General features: G+C 36.6%; 1 pseudogene; it reads right to left on the reverse strand.

The window, feature by feature from the left end:
* Positions 1-1,860: 1,860 nt before the first annotated feature.
* LOC145076332 (peroxisomal fatty acid beta-oxidation multifunctional protein AIM1-like) lies at positions 1,861-6,057 on the reverse strand (annotated as a pseudogene).
* Positions 6,058-8,081: the final 2,024 nt, after the last annotated feature.

The raw sequence follows: 8,081 nt of genomic DNA on the forward strand, positions 1-8,081 counted from the left end.
ATTGTGATCCTGAGAAGATCTTCGTGAGCCATAATTTCAAAAACCTGCTAAATCAAAACTCCCGACCACTAAATGAAACATTCACAGTCGAAATGGCTAACCGGAAATCCAAATATGCCAACGATATATACATAGGATGCATCCTTACCTTGAATAACTTTTCCTTCCCAATAGATCTTATGCCAGTCTCTATCAAAAGTTTCGGCGTCATTATTGGTATGGATTGGTTGTGCTCTAACCATGCTGACATCCTATGTTTTGAAAGAGCCATTCTCCTGAACTTGCCAACTAACGAAACTCTTATCATCTATGGTAACAAACCCGAAATGAACCTTCAGATCATTTCTTGCATCAAGGGACAGAAGTACCTTCGCAAGGAGTACTATGCTTTCTTAGCTCATGTGTTAGACAAAAAGCAAGAAGAGCAAAACATCGTGAACATTCCTAAGGTGTGCAACTTTCCAGACATTTTTTCCGACGATCTTCTAGGAGTGCCTCCCGAACGACAAGTCGAATTCAGAATTGACTTATTTCCTGGGGCTACCCCTATAGCCAAATCCCCCTATTCTCTTGCACCTTCTGAAATGCAGGAATTATCCAGCCAGCTGAACAAACTCCTTAACAAAGGTTTCATAGGACCAAGCTTTTCACCCTAGGGAGCCCCGGTTTTGTTCGTAAAGAAGAAAGATGGATCATTCCATATGTGCATAGACTACCGCGAACTAAATAAACTTACCATCAAGAATCGATATTCTCTGCCTTGCATTGACGATATGTTCGAACAACTTCAAGGTGCGACCTACTTCTCAAAAATAGACTTAAGATCCGGGTATCACCAACTACAAATTTTGGAGGAGGATATTCCCAAATTAGCGTTTAGAACTCGTTATGGTCATTACGAGTTTGTAGTGATGCCTTTCAGATTGACGAATGCACCTGCTGTGTTCATGGACTTAATGAACAGATTGTGTCGTCTGCTCTTGGACAAATTTTTCATAGTCTTCATTTACGACATCCTTATTTACTCAAGAAGTGAAGAGGAGCATGGCCAACATCTTCATCAAGTATTGCAAACTCTCAGAACAGAGAAACTCTATGCGAAGTTCTCAAAATGTGAATTTTGGATCAGAAAGGTAGATTTCCTGGCACTACTAGAAAAACAGCCTTTTACGACGCTCATTGCGCGTCGTAAAAGGCTCAGACGACGCACAAATGCGCGTCAAGGAAGGCCCTGTCATAAAGAGAGACGACGCGCTTTTGCGCGTCCTCTATAGACGACGCGCATTTATGACGCTCATTTACGACGCACAATTACAACGCGCGTTCACGACACGCAATGCGTATCAAGGAAGGCCCTATCATAAAGGAAGATGACACGCATTTGCGTGTCATAATCTTACGACGCGCGTGTTAATGACACGCAATGCGTATCAAGAAAGCCCCTGTCAAGAAAGGCCATGTCATAAATGAAGATGACACAAATTTTTGCGTATCATAATTTTAAATGTTTAAAAAAATATTATTTGTAGATTTACTAATTTTCAAATTAAATAACACATTTAAAAGTCTCATAATGCAAAATAAAATACTTATATAACAAAACAATCCATTTCATGAAATAATTGTACTAATATTCAAAATAAATCACATTTAATTGTTATTTTATTAACATGAGTCAAACTAGAAAAACAAATCTTCCTAATCCAAATAACAACATACATAAAACACAAAGTATTTTCGGAAAGGAGAAGGTAGAGAGACTGCTTCCATTCAATTATTCGTTTGACAGCAACACCACCTCGTTTTTTCTCTGAGTTGAATGCGGATGCATAAATAATTGAACACTCTGACCTCACGACATCAAAATTCATTCCAAGCTGCAATAATTACAGAAATGATGAGCATCACCTAAAAATAAAATCAAGGATAAAAAACAAGATTCTATCCCCAACATATGAACCAAGATCTAACTAACCTTAACCCCCCATTGAAGTATGGCCTTCATCCAGAAACCTCAACATCTCTGCCTACCTATTAATTAAGCACCAAACCAACATTGACATGTCTTTTATAAAGTTTACATTTTATGTGTTTTTAAAAATCATACCTCTATAACCATATCTACATCTTTAAATTGTGAGTAATCCAAAACCCCATTAACCAATGAGAACGCCCTTTCACCTTGACTCTGTGGTAGCTTCTTCCTTGTAACCAATCCTTTAACATTTGCTGAAAAAGTCATCAAATATATAACCAACAAGTCACATAATAAACTCACTACAAAATATAAGAGATAACTAACTACCTTCTATTGTTTTTATTCCCTTTTGAAGAGACTCAGAGTTGACTTCCTTGAGAACAACTTTTATATTACAAAGGATAAGGGCAGTTGCTATTCCAGATCCCATTAAACCTCCACCAATCACAAAAACTTTCTTCACACTTCTTGGCTTTAGACCAACATCGGTAACTTTAGGTACCTCTCAATGTAAAATCAAAGAAAACCAAGTTTAGATTTGTAGAAATTTTTATATTTCAGAAGAAAAATAAGAGAAAAAGGTTTAAATTACCTTCGAGATTGCACGTTGTGTGAAGAATATATGAAAAAGACCTTTCGATGTGTCTGAAACAACAAGCTCATTGAACACCTTCACCTCCTGAGGAACAAAATGTTTTCATTATTAGAAGTAATTGATAAACAAGTTAATAACAAAAATGGTCCCTGTGATTTCTGATTTAACCACGTTTGGTCCAAAAATGAAATCTTACTTCATTTTGGTCCTTTTTTCAAAGGTTCCAAGGACAAAAACCTTGAAAAAACAATCGACATTGAAAAGGGTTTCACTTTTTTACTATACTAGGTAATTTTTTAAGCAGAAAGTACAAGGACCATTTTGTAATTTACTCTAGATAAAATCAGGGTATATAAGTAACAATTAGTATCAAATCACTTATCACTTTCAAAATACAAATCCAAACAGAAAAAAGAAGTAATAAAAATACCTTCAAAACGCCTGCATACCCTCCATGAACAATACCTTCCTCAATCACATCAAGGCAAGCTTGATGTTGGGGCAAATTGGGAAATGTACTTTTGACATGTTGTCTAGAAGCTTTAATAATCTCATGTGCTTATGAAAGGGACATGGTTTTATCTGTGTGATTAAGAGAGCGGGCCCACGGATTACGGGCCTCAGCAATGTCTAATGCCCATTTCTTAGCCACTTTCAACAATTCTTGAGGAGGGACAATAGCGTCAATTAGACCTAACTTTTCCCTTCCTCAGAGAGTATTGGTTTAGATGTCTACAAACAAGATTCATAAATTAATATCATCGCTTTGTTTAAATATTCATAATCAGTAGTATTCAAGGAGAGAGGAGAGAGGAGAGATGTGCTCACCAACATCATATCAATTGCCTTTGATAATCCCAGAAGCCTAGGAAGTCTTTGGGTACCATGAAAACCATATTTTCCATTATTTAGTGAAATCCCATTTGTATAATCATATTAACTAAGGTGTTGTGTTGTTATTTACCATCATTTCTAAACAGAAAGGCTAAAATGGTCAATTAATCAGGTTCGGATAACTGATTTAGTCTAAAAAAGAATATGTCTTTGCATATACAATGTTTTATCCATACAGGACTTAATAGGGGAAAAAAGAAACATGTATTTCTTTTTTACTTGATGGATAAAAGAATGACTTAACAAAGAAAGTTAGAAAAATAAGGCTTTTCATGTCAAGTTTCAACCTGTTTACAACTTTTCCCTCATCCCCTCATTGATTTTTTTCCTTTTCCTCTTTCCTCAAATGTGTTTTGAATTTCTCAGATATTTTTAAACATGATTCATTCAGACATACCTCCGAGGCCTAGCATAACTCCAAGAGAGAGTTCAGGTAAGCCAAGTTGAGCTCTTGGAGCTGCAACACATGCATGGCATCCCAACATTAATCAAATACACCAAAACACATTTACAATAACTAATATTTTTTAAATAATTTGACTCATAAAAACTACAAACCATTTCAAGTTCTAAGCCACCGCCGAGTGCAAGTCCTTGTACAGCAGCAACTATGGGTTTCTTGGAATCTAGGCGTACCCAAAAAAGAAAAAAAAATAAATCATGTCAAGAAATGTAGACATAAATACAAAATCTATAAGATAAATTGAAGTAAAAACCTTCAATTGTGTTGGTCACAAGGGCAACAGATACATCAGGTAGTTGAGAAATGTCTCCTGCAATGACAATGGTTAAAGTTTCAACATGGATTTGAGGAACATAATAGATTAGTAGCTTCTTGCATATATGATGGATAATGAAGTCATACCAATCTTGTGAACTTTCTAAAAAACATTGATGTCAAATCCACCAGAAAATCTTCTGTTCTTGCCTTCATAAAGTAAGAGAAATGAAATTAAGTCATGGAATAGTTTGACTACAAATTCAGTAAATATATGCTCCTTGTAAATGCCTTCATAAAGTAAGAGGGATGAAATTAAGTCACGAAGTCGTACGAGTTTGTCTAAAAATTTAGTAAATATATGCTCCTTGTAAAGCAGAAGTAATGGATAGAAAACATTATTCTGCAAGAACTTCAAGTGAGTAAAAATTAAAAATAAAAAAGAATTTAGGATTATGTACCCACGATATGGTGAAGGGTGAACCTGGTTTTTTTGTGCTGTGACACAGGGGATGATTAGTAATCCTGGTGTCTTCCAACTTCTATAATATGAACTAATGTAGCGAGGGAGATCAAGGCCACTGACTGATCTATTCTCTTGGCACAATCTAACAACAAACTAAACAGTGGGGGCAGCATAAAACATACCTCGTGAAACAATAAACACATATTTTATAAATAAAAATAAAGTAGTTTTATCAAATTAAAGTAAATAAAAAACATAGCTTTCTACATACCTTGTAAAAAGTATTGAAAAGGTTGCATAGCAACTCAAACAGCACCTCTAGTGCATAGTTACCAACTTCAGGTCTCAGGTTAGATATCAAATCAGACAATCCAGACTACATTGGGATGATTTTCTAGACATCCCCTACTTTGACCTTTTTTCCTTCGTTCTTCCCATTATGTCTGTGGGAGAGGTCAAACACCCAGATCAGTACACTTAATGATTTGAGTCGTTACTAGGAAATCACTCCCAAAGGGACGTGATGCAGGAAACAATGAAATTTGTTGCACAAAGTTATGGTTCCATTCAAGAGTTTAGAAACAAATTAACTTTTCATCACAAAAAATTTCAACAATCCTAGGATCTACTTCACCTGATTACCAAAAAAATGAAGTACATAATTTTTTAGACGTGGTATGGGAATAGGAGAAAAGAGAAACGAAATGGCTGATGTTGTTGCAGCAAAATTGAAGTACAAAATTGTTTAAATTAGAATCAATAAACAGAAACCAAAGACGCATCCGGAACATTAAGATCATTCAGCTGGGACTTGTTTTGTATACCCAACGTGTAGGTTGTCAAGGTTTAAAAAAAATTCAAAAATAATAAACATGAGAAGGAAGGGTAGAGAGTTGAAAGGAAATCTTCTATTGGAGCCATTAATTACCAGCAGATCTTTGAGTTGTTCATTGTATATTTCAATCATTTGAACTCCAACCTCATACTTTATTACATCCATCCTTGCCTCTGTTAATTCAAACAGATCTTGTAGGGCTTTGTAGTTGACGCCCCATGTATCCTCTGTTGTCAAGTCAATGTGAGGGCGACTCTACACAATAAACAAGAGATATGTCTTCAAGGTCATCACCCAAAGAGAAATCACCCATGTCAGCCATGCCTCCCATGTCACCGAATTTCTGTATGAGGAGAAGTCATTAGTTATATAAAAAGAAAGAAACTTCAGTAATAATATTTTAAGAAACTATTTTCTTACTAAGAAATCCATTCCTCCCATGGCAAGGTCAGCAACAGGACGTAAAAAACATATTTAACTAAACTTCTTAATACAATATACATATAACATGATTAAATATAGAAATGGTGGGTAACAAAATTAGTAAGAATCACCATACCTGCATCACCATCTTCATCAACCCATCACTTGCGAATGCAGGAAAATATCAAAAGTTTGAGGAGTAGATGCAGGAAAAATGGGAGGCATAAAAGAGAAATCGATAATACCATGTGAAATCTCAGCAGAGATGATGCAGATGCACGAAAAAAAATCAAAATCCTTTTTGCTTGATAGAGAAGATGAAGTTGAGGGATTAATGAGAAGTCGTGTTCCCCTTATTTGTTGAACGGATGAAGAAATAGGACCAAGGCTAGAAGCGCAACTGGACTAGGGTTTGTAAATGTGAGGAGTCGTTGTAGATGGAGTAGGGTAGAGGTGAAGAGGGGTTCACTTACCAATTTTATGTTAAGATTATTGTGTCTAATCGTCGCCATAAAGATATGATCGAGAGAGATTTGTCCTCGATTTTTGGAAGGAAGCGAAGGTGTTACTAAGGAAAGAGTGAGCGGGGTACTTCAAAATTTTGGGGGATTTTTCCCCTTTAGCTATTAATAAAGGATCAAAATCGCGTTCTTACAACACAGAACGAATCCAACATAAAACCATATTTCTGGTGGTGGCGGCTATTAGTTTTTACAGAGAGAAGGAGGGGAGAAAATGAAGGTCATCAGCAGGTGGAGAGGAAAGAATGAGCGGGTCTTTCAAAATTTTGGGGATTTTGTTTCCTCCTTGTTTGCTAAGTCCCGCCTAAAATGCGTGTTTCATTAAAAAAATTATAAAGCGACACCGTTACATGACACACATTTTATGAAAGGCACCCTCCGCATTTTTTTTCTAACACTAATTTTAGGGCACTCATAAATGCGTGTCTTCTATCCTTAAAATTTTGGAAAACTGACATCAATTTTTAGGGCACGTGCGAATGAGTGTCGTCTATCAGTGTGTATCATTGTCTGCACGTCATTAAAGGCTTTTTTTCTAGTAGTGTGGGTCACGTGGTCAGTCAAAAGGGGATACATGTGGACCTTTCCAAAATAAAGGCAATTGAGACCTGGTCAGCACCTAAAACACCTACAGAAATCCGTCAATTCTTAGGTCTTACTGGCTAATATCGCAGATTCATTCAGAATTTCTCCCGAATTGCTAAACCTCTTACCACCGTGACACAAAAGGGTGTAACTTTTAGTTGGGGACAGAAACAAGAAACAACATTCCAAATGCTGAAGCGAGCTCTATTCAGTGCACCGATCTTGTCTCTTCCCAAAGGGACAGAGGACTTTGTAGTGTATTGTGATGCTTCTACTCAAGGGCTTGGATGTGTTCTTATGTAAAGAGGAAAGGTTATATCCTATGCCTCGAGACAACTAAAGATGCATGAGATCAACTATACAACACATGACCTTGAACTTGGAGTAGTGGTATTTGCTTTGAAGATCTGTAGACATTATTTATATGGCACGAAATGCACAATATTCACGGATCATAAAAGTCTTTAGCATATCTTTAAACAGAAAGAGTTGAACATGAGAAAACGACAGTGGGTGGAGCTACTGAACAATTACGAATTTGAGATCCTTTATCATCCTAGTAAAGCCAATGTAGTAGCTGATGCCCTTAGCAGAAAAGAATAATGGGGATGCCGAGTAAAGTCTTTGACCATGACAATTCATTGACATCTGTCCATATAGAAAAAAGAGGATCAACTCGAGGCCTTGAAACTCGAAAATGTGGCAGGTGAAACACTAAGTGGAATGGATAAGAACTTTGAAGTCAGGGTGATGGAGTCTATTGTTTCATGAATCGGATCTGGACACCAAAGTTCGGTGGTTACAGAGATGTGGTTATCAATGAAGTACATAAAACCCAATACTCCATTCATCCAGGTTCAGACAAGATGTATCTAAACCTCAAGAAAGTGTACCGATGGCCTAACATGAAGTCCGAGATCGCTACCTTAGTGGTGAAGTGCCTTACTTGTGCCAAAGTCAAGGTAGAGTACCAGAAACCTTTAGGTCTTTTGCAACAACTTGAAATCCCTGAATGGAAGTTGGAGTGGATTACGATGGATTTCATAACTAAGTTACCCAAGAAATC

The sequence above is a fragment of the Lactuca serriola genome, chromosome 9 (assembly GCF_051521515.1).
Source record: "Lactuca serriola cultivar US96UC23 chromosome 9, Lser_US96UC23_V15, whole genome shotgun sequence".
Taxonomy (NCBI): domain Eukaryota; kingdom Viridiplantae; phylum Streptophyta; class Magnoliopsida; order Asterales; family Asteraceae; genus Lactuca; species Lactuca serriola.